The sequence below is a fragment of the Coptis chinensis genome, chromosome 7 (genome assembly GCF_015680905.1).
Source record: "Coptis chinensis isolate HL-2020 chromosome 7, ASM1568090v1, whole genome shotgun sequence".
NCBI classification, from domain to species: Eukaryota; Viridiplantae; Streptophyta; class Magnoliopsida; order Ranunculales; family Ranunculaceae; genus Coptis; species Coptis chinensis.
The window spans coordinates 93,534,619-93,551,606 of record NC_141462.1 but is presented as its reverse complement, the minus strand read 5'-3'; the positions used below and the strand labels follow the sequence as shown (position 1 = coordinate 93,551,606).

Genomic DNA, 16,988 nt, shown 5'->3' with positions numbered 1-16,988 from the left:
CGTAACTAAGCCTACCACAATAAGACTTATATTCTCTCTAGCTGTTCAATACAATTGGGACATAAAGCAGTTAGATGTATCTAATGCTTTTTTGCATGGTCATTTGAAGGAGGAAGTATATATGACACAACCTAAAGGTTTTATAGATCCAGAGAAGCCTACCTATGTATGCAAGTTGTTAAAGTCTTTATATGGGCTCAAACAATCCTCCTAAGCCTCTTTAATCAAGAAACGATGAAATAACTTTATAAAATCAATGAATAATCATATTACAATCCTCCTAAGCCTTTAAATATGCGTCCTAACCCTAAACTAAACAAGCGGTGACTTTTCCGAACCAATCCTACCAAAAATACACAAAACAATCGATTATTCGTGTAAAGCCCACGATAAAAGCCCCGAGACCACCAGCTTGTATCAAGACAAAACTCAATCCACCACTCTGGCCATGCCGTACTCTTTCCATCAGAATCCTTGAGCGACCAGCCTCATCAAACAAAGCGAAGCCCCCTATACCCTTATTGATCAAAGCAACTTCTCATACTTTGACGATCCCATCATATTCATCTAGGTATTCTTCAGCAATAATCTGTATTGCATCATTCCCCCCTGGTTGGAAGGAATTCGTCTTCGAATTTAAAGCATCCTCATCGTCAGACGAATCACCACAGAATGGAATGCGATGTCGAACATTGAAGACATCCGAAGTCCGAATATGACTAGGCAAACGAAGGTGATAGGCATTCGCGTTAATCTTTTCAATCACCTCAACAGGACCAATCTTGCGATGTTTCAACTTATTATAGTCACCAACGGAAAAATGGTCTTTAGTAAGGACAACCCAGACAAAATCACCCACCTCAAACTGAACATCACGACGGTGGCGATCAACAATATCCTTGTACTTTGCATTGGACTCTAATAACTTATGACGAACAGTAGCATGAGTATCCTAAAGGTGCTTAGCAATCTCAGAAGCAGTAGAGTGAATAGGCTGTAAACCAGGAATATGCGCCAGATCAGCTGCAACACGAGGATTAAACCCATAGAGAACCTGGAAGGGACTATACCCAGAACTCCGATTAACCGAACGGTTAAAGGCAAACTCAGCTTGGGCAAGATGAGAATCCCATTGCTTGATCTTAATACCCACCAAAGAACGTAACAGATTACCCAAGGACCAGTTAACAACCTCAGTCTGGCCATCCGTCTGTGGATGATAGGCCGTACTAAATTTCAACTTAGTGTGCATCATCTTCCATAAACAACGCTAAAAATGACTAAGGAAACGAGTATCCCGATTAGAAACAATAGAGGTAGGCAACCCATGTAACCGGTAAACATCGTGAAAGAACAACTGTGCAACACTGACAACATTGGTAGTTTTCTTGCACGCAATGAAATGCACCATCTTAGAGAACCGATCTACCACCACAAAAATCGAGTCATGACCCCGTTGAGTACGAGGAAGACCAAGAACAAAGTCCATACTGATATCACACCATGGACGACTTGGAACAGGTAAAGGCATATATAACCTGCATTAGTAGCATGGCCCTTTGAGACTTGGGAAATATGATAACGAGCAACAAATTTGTGAACATCTATGCTAAGACCTGGCCAAAAATAAGACTCAGAGACGAGACGTAGTGTCTTGTCACGCCCAAAGTGGCCCTCATTATGCAATTCATTGATAAGGCGAAGACGAAGGCTGTAGGCAGGAACACAGAGACGCTTACCCTTAAACAAAAACCCCTCCTGAAAGAAAACTCAGATAACTGGCCCTCCTGTATAGCAGTTAGAATGAGTGAAAAATAGGGATCACTAGTGTACATCTCAGGAAAAGAGTCAAACCCAAAAACTGAAGTACGCAAGGACACCAACAACAAAAAACACCTGCTAAGAGCATCCGCCACAAAATTTTGAACCCCAGATTTGTGGTGCAAGACAATGGTAAAATCCTGCAAATAACTAGACCCGGTAGTTGTTGCACGCTTGGCGCGTTATCTTGGTTACCAATATGCTTGAGTGCTTCATGGTCAGTATAAAGGAGAAATTCGGAGTGAATCAAATAATGACGCCAATGTTTAAGGGTCTAAACAACGGCATAAAATTCTAACTCATAAGCACTGTAATTCTATTTTGCACCTGAGAGTTTCTCACTGAAATAAGTGACAGGGTGAGTATGCTGACTAAGAACAACCTTAGAAGCATCAGTACACACTTCAAAGGGAGATAAAAAAAATCCGGCAGTTTAAGAATTGGTGCCGAAATAAGCTTAGTCTTGAGAAACTGAAAACTCTCTTTAGCTGCCTAAGACCAAAGAAACTTACTACCACGCAAACAATCAGTAATAGGAGCAGTGATAGTACTAAAATGAGGAACAAAACGGCGATAAAAAGAAGCAAACCCATGAAATATCCGGGCTTCGATACCTTCCGCTTAGAAACCACATAACCCGAAACATAACCGACCTTAGACATATCCACGAGATACCTTCGCTTTGGCCAATAGCCCGAAAACAAATAGCCGAAAACGCATTTGGCAACAAAGCATAAAGCTTGGCATAAGGCACACGCACCGCCGAGATCATGGAAATGAGATGCGGTATCCTTGCTGTAAATTAAGATGTCATCGAAGTAAACCACCACACACTTGCCCATAAATGGCTTCAACACCTGGTTCATGACTCGCATGAAAGTACTTGGTGCATTAGAGAGGCCGAATGGCATGACCAACCACTCATATAGGCCCCCTGTGTCTTAAAGGCAGTCTTCCGCTCATCACCAATTCTGATGCGAATCTGATAATAACAAGATTTTAAGTCAAGCTTGGTAAAGACGACAACACCATGTAACTGATCTAGAAGATCATCTAACCGGGGAATAGAAAATCTGTATTTGGTAGTGATCTTATTAATAGCCCGACTGTCGACACACATACGCCAAAATCCATCCTTCTTGGGAACCAACAAAGCAGGAACCACACATGGGCTTAAACTTTCCCGAATAAAACCTTTATCAAGCAAATTGGTAACCTGTCGTTGTAACTCAGCATGCTCTTTCGGACTCATCCGATAATGCGGACGATTTGGGATTTTAGAACCAGGAACCAAATTGATTTGGTGCTAGATATCCCTCATATATAGGAGGCAAACCAGCTGGTAACTCATTCAAAAAAATGTCCGAGAACTCCTGTAACAATCCCTACACACACGCTGGCACTGTAATCTTCGGCATGTTAGGTTCACACATTAAAATAAACACGTGACTAGCACCAATCATTTCGGTCTCAAAACTGCGCAAAGCCAAACAAGAAGACTTTGGCTTGGATGAAGCTGTGGGCACAGGCTCCTGAGTTAGTACTAACACAATTTTAACACCCTCAAACTGAAAACTATGAGTGTTCTTCCAACCATCATGAGCAACCCGTCGATCAAATTGCCAGGGGCGACCCAATAACAAATGGCAAGCATCCATAGTAACAACATCACACCATACCTTATCAACATACTTAGAACCAATAGAAAAAGAAACCAAACAACGTATACTCACTGTTACCTCTGTGCCTTTCTTCAGCCAAGAGAGAGAATAAGGCGCCGGATGTTTCTCAGTGGCCAAGTTAAGCTTACGAACAACTTCAGAAGAGATGACATTCTCACAGCTACCCGAATCAATAACCAGCTTCCAGACCTTCCCTAGAATGATACAAGTCGACTGGAAAATATGGTTGCGGAGCCAACCATCACCCTCAATCTCCTTAGGAGTAAAACACAGTCGGCGCACCACCAGAAGTTTACCCCTGTTACCTGTGACTAGTTCTTCCGGACTGTCATTCGAACCCACATAAAAAATGGGAGCCCCCAGAAAACCACCCACGGGATCCTCATCAATATCCTCATTCTCGACAAACAAAATCTTACTAGGAGCAGGTGGTTTGAAACATCGGTTAGCATAGTGACCCATCTCACCACAACGAAAACACTTAACCGCATTAGTGCCACGACCTAGAGCTTCTGGACCCTGCGGCCTAGTGATAGGAACATTAGGAGTACGGGAACAGGACCACTACTCCTGCGGTTTTGTTGTTTTTCCAGAATTAAGGCACGTTGATGAGCCTCAGAGATAGAAAAAACATCAAACAAGTTCAAGGCATCCTGCAGGTTAGAATGGAAACCCCCAATATAACGGGCCACCAACTGATCATCAGACTCTGTCAAATCTACACAAGACAATAACTTATAAAAATCTTTGGTATAGTCATCCACAGATTTTGCACCTTGACGCAAGTTCTGAAAGCATTGATATAGTTCACGCGTATAATTGAATGGTAAAAAATCGGCACGGAGATATTTTTTTAGTTTCCCCCAATCAACGATTTTAGATTTACCTCTTCGGTGACGAGTCGCTTTCAACTGTTGCCACCAAGCCATAGCACGACCACGAAAATGAGTAGCCACAAGCACCACCTGTTTGTCGTCTGGCACCTCTTTGAACTCCATAACCTCCTCCACAGTCCCAAGCCAATCAATTAGATCGTCAGGCTATAAGCTGCCATGAAACTCAGGCAAATCAATTTTCAAACTTGATTCCCAGCGTCTGTTCTCTCTGTGTTGCGAAACATGCGGGAAATTATCATCCTCCTCCAAAACGGCAAAGGGATTATTATCCTCTGCCTCTAAAACGTCCTCCACGTGTTGTGGTTCACGATCATGTGGTTGGTCGGGTTGCCGATCAAGGGCCTAGCGTGGCTACCTGCCTTGAAAGTTCGGCCATGCGGTCACGAGCATACACATCGTCCAGAAAAGCTTCTCTCTGAGGTCTACCACATCCTCTTGCTGCTTGACAAGGCATATTTAGATCGTAGCTGAATCTGATACCAACTAATATAATACTAAGTGCGTTAGCTCACAAACAATCAAAAAAATCGCTCTTTAACCAAGAAACGATGAAATAACTTTATAAAATCAATGAATAATCTTATTACAATCCTCCTAAGCCTTTAAATAGGCATCCTAACCCTAAACTAAACAACCGGTGACTTTCTCGAACCAATCCTACCAAAAATACACAAAACAATCGATTATTCATGTAAAGCTAACGATAAAAGCCCAGAGTGCGACCCGCGCTTGTATCAAGACAAAACTCAGTGCACCCTACGCCCATGTCGTCCTCTTTCTACTGTAACTTGAGCGTGACCTGCACTCTCATCAAGGCAAAACTGAGCACCCCTGCCCTTACTGATCAAAGCAACTTCTCATACTTTGGCGATCCCATCATATTCATCTAGGTATTCTTCAACAATAATCTGTATTGTATCAATGTCGTTTGTTGGTTAGAGCTTTGTTGTGAGTTGATGTGCTAGGTCTTGCTTGTAGATCGTAGTTCGTAGATTGAATTTGATTGATAATTAGCCTTTGAGTAGTAATTACAGTTGAATCGAACTTAACTCTTGTGTAGGCGCTAAGTTGATTTGTAGGCCTTTTGGGGGCACCTTTAATTGAATTTGATTAATAATTAACCTTTGAGTGGTAATTACAGTTGAATCAAACTTAACTCTTGCATAGGTGTTAAGTCGATTTGTACTTCTTTTGGGGCATTTTTATTGGATTTGACTTATAATTAGCCTTTGAGTGGCAATTACAATTAAATCGAACTTAACCCTTGCATAGACGTTAAGTCAATTTGTATTTTTGGGGCGTCACTATGGTCGATTCCTGTTGAGCGTCTTTAATGGTGATCTGACATCGTAGTTTGTAGTGCGCATAGTTCGTATATTGTAGTTCGTAGATCAAACTTTATCCTTAGTAGGGCATCAAGCTGATTGATTAATAGCTAGCCTTTTGGGGGCGTCATTATAGTTCTTAGCCTTAAATTGGCGAAACTATAGCTAGCCCCAATTTTGGAGCTTGATTAACCTGTAAAAAATGCGAGCCGCTAGCACCAAAAGCAAGTACAAACTAATGGTTGTAACTTAATTAAGCATGTGCGGTTGACAATAGCTAGCTAGTCCCAATTCAGAGATGGTTGTGGTAAGCCCCCAGTTTGGAGCTGATTGATTGACCTACACTAGATCGAACTAATACCAATAAGGAATTAGAACAAAATAAATGATAATTTCGTCAATAAATCGAGCATTGAACTCAAAAAGGCTAGGTTGTATGTGCACAAGTGGCTGTAGGTAGCCCCAATTTTGGAGCTGGAGTGACCTGTAAAAAATAAGCTAGCACCAAGGAGTTAGTACCAACTAGTTATTACACATCAATATCAATTGTAATAATTTTGGAGATGTATGATGTATTGAGTTGGACTGGACATTGTCAGATGGCTTTAGTTAGCCCCTGTTCAGAGATGTTGTAGCTAGCCCCCAGTTTGGAGCTTGATTGTGGCTAGCCCCCAGTTTGCATTAGAGCTTGATTGACCTGCACTAGATCAAATTGCGTATATAGCTATTGTGAGCCCCAATTCAGAGTGTAGCAAGCCCATAGTTCGTGTTGTAAGATGACCTGACAAGGAGCGAGCTGAAAAATAGATTAGTTGTATTGAAACTTCATGTGGTAAAGGTGTTGCACACAAACTTATTCGAAAACTTCAAGCTCAAAAGAGACTCAAATTCAGATGAGTGGTAGCCCTTGTCAGATTCTGACCAACGCCATCTTTGAGCTAGCGAGGTCGATCCAAGCGTTTTTGTTGGCCTCCAATTTAAAGTTCAAGCGACCTGCAATGGGTTGATAATGTGACCGACGACAACCTCCAGCATATCGATCTATGTAGAATTGTGAGGTTGCGTTGGATAACTCCAAACCAGTTCTTTTATCAATTGGTAGTGACTCTGAGTGGTGCCGTTCGAAAGCTTGCTCCAAAGTCACTAGCTCGTGCATGTTACGACCTGGGACTTGAATCATCAATCTCTTCGATGGTTATTCCACCTGTTATAGTATACCATTTCGCAATATACTATGTATATAGAGCTACAGTACAAATGCTAGTTCTAAAATTGAAAAAAATGCATAGATGGGTAACGATCTAACCTCAAACATTGGGGTTCAAACTTTTTTTGAGCAAGTTTGGGTATCCATGTCTACCACATTTTGTAACGCGTTTGGTTCTGTTTCACTTCCGGTCCCTTTTTTTTCACATGTGGCACACTTTTTTTTTCAAATCAAATTATTTTCCTATGTGGCTATGTAAAAGTTACCCTGTGGTATCTTGACATATAGAATCCTCCAAAATCGACATATACATATATCGATTATTTGGTAGATATCGAATCCTCCAAACCTATCCGGTCTCGATTCACAAATGAATTAATTGGGACTATTCTTTTATCAATATGTTCCGAAGTAGAAGAAGAGTTTCGCTTGATCTAATTGAAAGAAGTGCTTGATCTAATCTCGAGAGGCTTCGGAATTTATCGCTCGATGACGAGGAGGAGGATAATGAAGATGAGCCGATTCCCTCAGAAGCGCATCCGATAACGGATTATGATATCATAATTGATGCGCTCCAAAGTTGCACGAATGGTGTCTTTTGGGAAAAGAGTGTGCACATGTTTATAGTTCTTGTGTAAGAGAGTTCTTGGAAGAGAGTATCTCAAGGTTGGGGTTGATAAAATTAAGTATTGAAGAAGTTCAGAAAATGAGTTGGTCTAAATTAGAAGACGAGATTGAAAAATGGGTTAAAGCGATAAATGGACTTGAATCATCAATCTGCCGCCTCGATTGGGAGTCGGTCTTCGATTTTGGATGTGTTTGGTTTAAGAGACTTTTGATTCCACATGTTATAAACTGTATACCATTGTGGCAAGTTGTACATAGCCACATATAAAATAATTATAGCATGCCACATGTAAAAAAAAATGGGCGAAAACGAAAGAGACATGGATACCCAAACTTGCTCAAAATAAAGTTTGAACCCCAATGTTTGATTAAGGGTATAGTTCGTTACCCATCTATGCATTTTGTTCTAAAATTTGAAATGAATGCCTCAACTTCATAGCTTCTCTTGAAGAAAAAAAATGTTCTTTGCATGGTGTAAGTTAGTTGAAATGAACGGTTGAATAGTTGATAACCTAATAGATTTGGCTTGTTGATTCATTGGTCTGGATTCTTAAGTCGTTGTAATCAACATGTTATAGTTGTAACTTGTTGTTCGTAGTATGGTCGACCTATAGTATAGAAGAGCAGATTGTTGATGAAGGGATTGATCTAATTCCTCCATTGTAAACAAATTGTTAGTCATAGTCAGCCCCACATATAATGTATAGTGGATTTAATGAATTCAAATTCAATAGTGGCTAGACGACCAACGGTTCTTCAATAATCTTCCATATTAGTTCTTATTGCAAAAAAGAAACTGAACTTATAGATTAAAGAGTGCATAAAAAGAAACGTATGTTGAGTAAACGTCATTATGTACAAGATACCAAGTATTTCGCATGGAAATAAATGTCAATTGAGTAAGCAAAAATGAGCAACATGCCAACATATAACGTAAAATGAATTTGATGACTATTAAGTCGTAGTGATGTTAGGTCGTCATTCTGAAGTCCAAAGCCGACCTAGTAAGAATCATTATACTGGTTTTCGAAGACAAATGCATTGATAAATTAAGAAGCCCCAGGTGAGGTTCTTATATATGGAGAACAAACATACGACCTGTTGAAATTAAAGACATTTCTCCCTGATTTGGACAAGCCACAAGTAATTAAAGGAGACCAAATATTAACGACTTGAGGAGGTCGTGCTCCTGTGAAGTCGCTCAAGAGAAGCACAAAATTTTTGCTTCAAACAATACATATGCATCTTGACTAATACTAAGTTGAAATTGCTCATCCTCTTATCTTTTTGTGCAGAACTGGATGACAGTAAAAGTCACGCTAGCTTGCATGCTAAAAAATAATCTTATACCAAATAGCATGAATCCAATAATTGAAATGTGTGTTTTAGCCTTTAATTCAAGTGTGAAGTTTTGAATAAAGCATAGTTAGAGAAACTTATCATCATATTTATGAAGATTGAGTCTGGCTATAGAAAATTCTAATATTGATCAGCAACATCATATCGTAGTCGTTAACTTTGAAATTTTGATATTCATTAGCAGCATCCAACACTTTTTTACCAACGCTTCATGGGCTTGGAAATGAAAGTTTGTGTAGAAAATTATTCTTGAAATAGACTGAATTTCCAAGAAATTCGATCCACAGACGGCGCCAATGTAGAGTTATATATTGAATTATACCTACAAACTGAGATTGAGTTTGGTTGGAAATGGCTGTGCTCTTCTTTTGGAGAAGAGTTGCCTAAGTATCGAGTCGTTTAGCCTGACTCCAATCAAGCCTTACGTAATTCGTACCTCCCTTTTATAGGCGTAGAGATGTCCCTTCCTTTTCTGGATGCGTCTGTTACGAAGTAAAGACCTGGAGATCGTTACCGAGTAAAGTCTCCCATTAATGTTGTTGTTGACTAGCTTGTAGTGCGCAGCGGTTTTATTTCCTAGGTCGTCTGGACGACCTAACCTTAGGGTGTAGTAGTTGCTTCTTCCAGGTCGTGTGCTTGTAGGTCGTGGTTGGAATCTCTGGACACGTGGGCTGCCACTAGTGGTTGAGAGTGGAGGATACTAACACCAAGTATGTGTATGACTTGCTTCAGAGAGCTAATATGGCCAATTCTAAGCCAGTATCAACACCTATCTTTACTACATGTAGATTGGACAATACTACAGGAGAATTACTAGTGTATCCTACTACTTACAGGTCCATTGTTGGAGGTCTACAATATCTAACCTAGACAAGACCCGACACCTCTTTTGCTGTCAATTTATGCACAATCCAAGAACTACTCATTTGGAAGCAGCTAAGAGGATTTTAAGGTATTTAAAGGGCAGTATAACTCATGGTGTCTGGTTTCGGAAAAGATCACTGAATATTCAAGCCTATACTAATGCAGATTGGGGAGGATGTCCTATGGATAGAAGGTCTATAACAGATTTTTGTATTTTCTTAGGATCTAATTTAATATTTTGGTCCGCTAAGAAACAACTTACAGTAGCTCGTTCTTCAACTAAAGCTGAGTACAGATCATTGGCACACATAGCTGCATAAATATATTTATTGGCTGTGCATTCTGTTCAGAGATATGCATATTTCACTATCTCAAGCTCCAATTATTCATTGTGACAACATTAGTGCAATATCTTTATTTAGCCAAAAATCCCATCTTTCATGCTTGTACAAAGCATGTAGAGATTGAATATCACTACATAAGGGAGCTTGTTATCAGCAATGTTCTTGAAATAAGATATTTCTGCACTAAAGATGAAATAGTTGATCTCTTCACAAAAGGTCTCTCTGTACAAAGATTCAGTTTCTTACTCAGCAAGCTTTCAGTTATTTCAAATCCCTTCAAGCTTGAATGGGGAATTGAGCCAACAAAATCTAGTCAAGTCAACAGTCAAGCTAGTCAAGCTTTAGACAATGATTAGTTATAATTAGATAGTTATTCTGTTTTAATTTTAGTTTATCAGTTACAGTGATCGTGTATTGTAACTGCTACACTATAAATATTTCATCATTGTAACAATTCATTAACTTAATCAATAATAGATTCGTTTTCATTCTGTGAAATTATCTAGAACCACCTATACCTATAAACTAAGAGTCTTGGTTCACCAGTCATTATTACCTTGTGTACTCATAAAAGTCATTATTACCTTGTGTACTCATAAACACTATGAATTGTTATTCTTTAATGTAAACCCCAAATTTCAAATATATAGCTTCCTCTCATTCATACATGTCGAACATGCACTCAGCTTGTGCACAAGAAATGAAGCATGATCAGTATTTGCAAGTTATAGTTTACTCAATTCTGAAGCATGAAAAGAAATGGTTGGCTAGTTAGTACTTAGGGTGTGTTTGTTAAATTTTAACTCATGGAAAGGAAAGGAAATAAAATGGATGGTCCACTATGGAATGGAATGGAAAGGAAATAATTTTAAATGGTATGTGTTTGGTAAACTGGGGAAAGGAAAGTAAAAACTGGGGAAAGGAATAATCATGTTTGTTTGCAAAAGCTATGGAAAGGAATAATTGTATTGTTGAGTGGAGTGTATTAGTAGTAAGTCCCTATTTATCTATTTCCTTTCCTTTCATTTCCATGAAATTTTCGGGGTTAGCTAAAGACACAAAAACCTTTTTCCATTATGAAAAGCCCATTTCCTTTCCATGGGTAAACACAAAACCGTGGACCACTATTTTCATGTTTCCATCATAACAAACACACCCTTAGTATCTTCTGTCTTTTAATGAATATATCAGGTTCTCTCCATTATGAATGACCTGTTAAATGACCACATACATGTTCACCAATCCATGTCATCGCTTCCTGCAGGTTCCGCAGCAGTTGGCCCGGCTCTCACTCACTCATCCACTCGACACTCTCAAAATTCTTGCCCAGTCTAACACCCCATTTTATTTTTATATTTTCCTAGTACCATAAATAATAATAATAATAAAAAATAATAAGAATAGATAAAAAAAAAATAGGATAAATATTAGTTAAGGATAGGAAACCCCGTAGGTAAAGAGATAAACCTTCATTCCTATTTTTTGGGAGTTTTAAAACAAAAAGGAACACACAGAAGAGTTCATATGGAGAGTTTTTTTTACACAAAGGGAATTTTACACATAGAAGAAAAAAAGAGTTTTATACATAAAGGAGAAGGGATGATTCTTGCTAGAAATCAACTGATAGATAGCTAATAGCAAGAGTGTATCACGGGTGAGTAGATAATACAGCTTTCACTGAGCATGCATTCTTACGTCTGCTTTTTAAGTTTACTGACAAAGGTATAAGTTTTCCTGCTCATTTATTCTTCTGCTCATTCTGTGTGTTGGGGTTAATACCAATACCAATCGATTCCCCACTATCATATTTTAACTCAATTCAACTCCAGACAACAATCTCAATATCAACTACAACCTAGCTAACATACCCAACTCGCTAAACAACTATTAACAACATATAATAATGTAAAGCATATAGTATTTGATTTCCCGTTATTTATTATTTGAGGTTAGTTTAATGCATTTGCATTCAGTTTGATCCCTATTATTGGAGACCAGTTATAGTCTTTATATGACTTGGACATTCTAAAAATAAAATTAACGTTATTATTGCATGACCCATGGGAATTTTGAAATAATGAACTTGGGACGTCTCCACTCTAATACCACTCTGATACCACATCCCTTACTCCCTGATGATCCATCAACAAATAGTCTCTAACCATTTGTTCTAGCCCATGGATCATCTTCATCAATAATATCCTCAGGCTCTTGTAGCGACGAAAATTCCTCTTCTTCCATTCCCCAATTAGCATCTTCACATGGAAAATCTACAAGGAAATCTGCCAGCACTTGGCTTTTCTCTGATAGCCTATTTTGGTATTCGACACCAAATTCATTTATCAATACTGACCATTTTAACATCCTTCCCGACTTAGCCGTCTTCACAAGAATCTACTTTAGTGGAAAATTTGTCATAACAATCATAAAATGTGCCTAAAAATATGGTTTTAACCTCTGAGAAGAGAACAACAGTGTGAGAGCATATTTCTCAAGCATCGAATATCTTGTTTCTGCCTCAAGCATTGTCTTGCTTTAAAAATATACGAGCCTTTCAACACCCTTTTCTACTTTCACCAATATGGAACATATGGCGAATTCCGATATGGCGAGATAAAGAAGTAAGTTTTCACCCTCATCTGGTTTTGTAAGTGTTGGCATATCTTACAGATACTTCTTTAATTCAAAAAAATGTATTTTCACATTCTTCATTCCAATAGAATTCCGTAATTTTCTTAAGCAACTTGAAAAGTGGCTTACATCGATCTGATGTTCCTGAAATGAATTTGTTGAGTGCAACTATTCTTCTTGTTAGCCTCTGATCTGCTTCCTCATTTTTGGTGAGGGCATCTGCTAAATTGTTCGTATTTGATTTGGATTAGCATTGATACCCCTCTTGGTTACAATATATCCCAAAAATTTCCTGAACCCACGCCAAATGTGCATTTTTCAGGGTTGAGCTTCATGTTAAATTGTCTTAATATCCGAAATACGATATCAAGATCTTTGACATAGTCCACCACCTTTTTGGACTTTATAACCATGTCATCGATATACACTTCGACGATATGATATGCTTTATGAGTTTTTTGAACATCTTTTTCTACTAACCTATGATAAATGGCTCCCGCATTTTTTAAACCAAAAGGCATTCTGATAAAGCAACATATACCTCCATCTACGACGAAAGCCATTTTGAGTTGATCGATGATGGCCATTAGAATCTGAAAATATTTGGAGTACCCATCGCAGAAGCTAATTAATTTGAAACTTGTTGTTCGATCGACCAACTCATCTATCATTGGCATCGGATAATGATCTTTGGGGCACTTTTTATTTACATCCATGAAGTCAACACTAATTCAAACTTTACCATTCTTTTTGGGTACAACTACAATATTTGCCACCCAATCAGAATGGTCTACCTCTTTAATAATCTCATTATTGAGCATCTTCTTGATTTAATCTTGCACCGCTTCTTCATACATTGGTCTAACTTTTTGATGTTTCGATGCACGGGTGTCACGCTTTCCTCCATGCTTAGCTTGTGGGAACAGATATCGGGATGGATACCGGTGAGATCCTACATCAACCAAGCGAAAATATCTTGGTTTTCTTTCAAGAAAACCATCAATTCATCAATTCATCTCTAATGGTCAAATGCATCTCTGTTCCAATTAATGTATGACAATCATTCTCTTCCGTGCATATATTAACTTTTTCAACTGCCTCTATGGTTTACTTATCCATATCTCTTCATTATGCTTTAACTCTTGTGTAAATTTTACCTGCTCATGTATTCGCTGCTGATAAGCACCCAAAAGTGTATTATGAAACCCCGTTGAGACATATAAATTTGGTTAACTATGTGTTTAATAATCATGAAATAAATATGTTTTTATACTTTTGCAGATATTCGCAGTAAACATGGAAATATGGTTTAAACCTGCAATAAAGCACGAGGAACGACATATATATGAATTCTTCCAAATCCGCCGCGAAGCATCAAACTTCCGAAGCTCCTATCTCTTGAACCCGGGGACTCGAATCGACAAAGTGAGCTGCTTTCCGGACAATCGGTGAAAGAACTCTACGATAGGGGGAAGTTGTAAAATTGCCCAAAGACCGGACCGCCATGGACTACACATAAGACCCACTATCGCGGGCCCACAAGATTGGATGAATCATCAATCATGGAGCATGTCAAGACAAAAAATGACAAATTATTGGTGCAAAGTTGACACCTTGCATGTAATTAATTAGATTAGGTGTTAATAGTGAAAAAAAGGCAAGGTGTCACTTTGTTTTAATGTGGTGGATAAAAATGAAGTAAATGTGGTTTGATGTTTCACATGGGAGGAAATGAGATGTCTCTCAAATGGAGAAGAAAACAAAACAAAGGGGGGACACTCTATTTACTCCCTTGACTTATTTTCCTTACCTTGTATTATTTTAGTTCCTTAGCTATTTTTTAGTTTTAATTTTTTGTTTTTTGTAAAAGCTTGTAATAGTTTTAATGGAGGAAACCTTAGTTTTCTTCTAGAAAATGAAAAGCAAGTGAGTTTAATTGGGTTTTCTTCTTTTTCTTTCTCTCTATTTTGTTCTTCTAGCTTGTAATTCATCATCCCAAGGATCATGAGCTAACTTCTCTTTTGGGGAGTTAATCCATCTCATGTGAGGGAGAATATTTGTGGTTGGCTTGGCAGGTTGTTAGGAAGAACAACTAGACCTGCATCCTATCCCAAAATGATAGTTGGTGTAGTGTCTAGTTAGGAATCAAAGTAATGAGCTTAGAGATAAGTCATTGCTTGGTTCCAAGCATGTATGAACTCTTTAATGAGCCATACATGCTAGGGATCAAGTTTTCTTCCATTAGGGTTTGTCTATGAGTCTAGGAAGAATCAAATAAACCTTTTTCAAATCAACAACTAAATGTTAGTTTCACATGAGGAGGATTAGCTCTCCACCTTTTCTTTAGTAATTTGTATTTTGTATTAAGTGCATGATTTCAAACCTTAATGTTTTTTTTTGTTTGTGTAGGAAAAACCCAGCATTAATATTATAACCTTACTCATTAGTTCCTAAAAAACTTGTAACAACCAATTTGTAGTTGTCCTAGACTTTAGGTTGGTTCGAATCCTTATTCCAACTTCACGAAAACGAAGATCGTGAGTAAGGAACTTTGAGTTGCTTTTATGCCAAATTAGAGAGTTCAATCTCTACATAGAAAAAGCTAATATCAGCTGCATATCGGTATCGGCAAGTAAAATCTCCTATAATTGCTAATTTGAGCTTTCCAAGACGCCCCCATCGTCTTGCCTATTTTCTTTCATCATACCCTTCACCGTGAGAAAATTGCATTTTTCTGATTCTAACTGATCTCCCCTTATTTCATGCAAACCATATGCAGTGGGAAATCTAATTGCTTGATAGAAAGTACTTGGAACTGAACTCATATCATGAATCCATTTTCTATCGAGGATTGCATTGTGATCAGAATGATGGGTTATAACAACGACTTTTGTCATCACAGTTTGTGGTCCAACTCGCATTGGTAACTTGATCTCCCCAGCTGGCTTGGTGGAGCTTCCATTAAAACCGTATATGTTGAACTATGGTGCTTTTAAATGAGTCTCATCGAGACCGATGCCGGTGAATGCTTTCCAAAACAAAATATTCACCAAACTTCCACAATCTACCAAGATCTTTTGTACATCATATCCTTAAATGTGCAAAGTAATTAACAACGCATTATCATGAAGCAACATAACCTTCGATAAATCCTCTGGAACAAACATTATTGCTCTAGGATGCTAGTCAATACCAGATTTGGATTTACCGTATCGGCTCAATATTGACCTCTAGAACCTCCCTCAATGTCGAAAGTTTCCTGATTTTATCTTGAATAATATTCTTCTGATTTTATCTCGAATAAATCATGTTTATCACTCCTAACAGTTTCTCATGCATGTATTGTAGCTATGATCTCTGGTCGAGCATCAGCTCTAAATTCTCAAAGCTTTCCATCTTTTATCAGCCTATCATTCTCCTTTAACAATTGCAAATACTTGTTTGTTTCATGATTCTTGACTTTATGAAACTGGCAATATGGCTTCTCTGGCAATTCTTTAGGAGTGAATTGTGGATGTCTCACATAAGCTTCCTTACCCACTCTTCTCAAGATATCTTCTGAGGTTGTATTGATGGCCACGATGTTCTTTGGATCTAATTCCTCTTGTAGTGTCCTCTCATATTTCCTTTTCGCTGGAGGTTAAGTTTCCGGTCTTGCATAATCATCACGAGACTTCCTCTTATCTGGCTTTGAATACTCTCGACTCTCACCTCAATCTCGAGTATCTTTTTCTATTTTCCCCGAGTTCGATACTTGAAGCACAATTTGAACTGTAACTGCTTGGATTCCTTCCTCGACTTGAATATCCATTTCAGATTTGTCATGCAATTCTTGTAGACTTTTAACCTCATTGCGTAACAAGTATTTATGCATATCCGATGCTGGGATCAGACCGGTTTGAAATGCCATGACTTCCGTCATCTCGGCCTTGTCTAGCTTTTCAACAGACTGTGCTTCGGCCTTGAATCTAGTCAGAAAGTCTTTAAGCGACTCCTTTTTACTTTGCTTCAAATGAAATAGAGCTGATACCTACTTCGGTTTTATTCATTGATGGCCATAATTTGTCAAGAATGTTTCTTTGATTTCCCGATTACAGTCAATTGACCCTTCCTGCAATGAACAAAACCATTTCAATGCCTTGCCCTTTAGACTTGCTGAGAATGACCGACATAACAACGAATCCCAATACTCTGTTCCTTGGTATACCAAAAATTAATGTCGGAAACCGAAC

At 38.4% G+C, this 16,988-nt stretch overlaps 1 pseudogene; it reads right to left on the bottom strand.

Annotated features, from left to right (window-relative positions):
- Positions 1-538: 538 nt before the first annotated feature.
- On the bottom strand, positions 539-4,853 carry LOC147490085 (uncharacterized; annotated as a pseudogene).
- Positions 4,854-16,988: the final 12,135 nt, after the last annotated feature.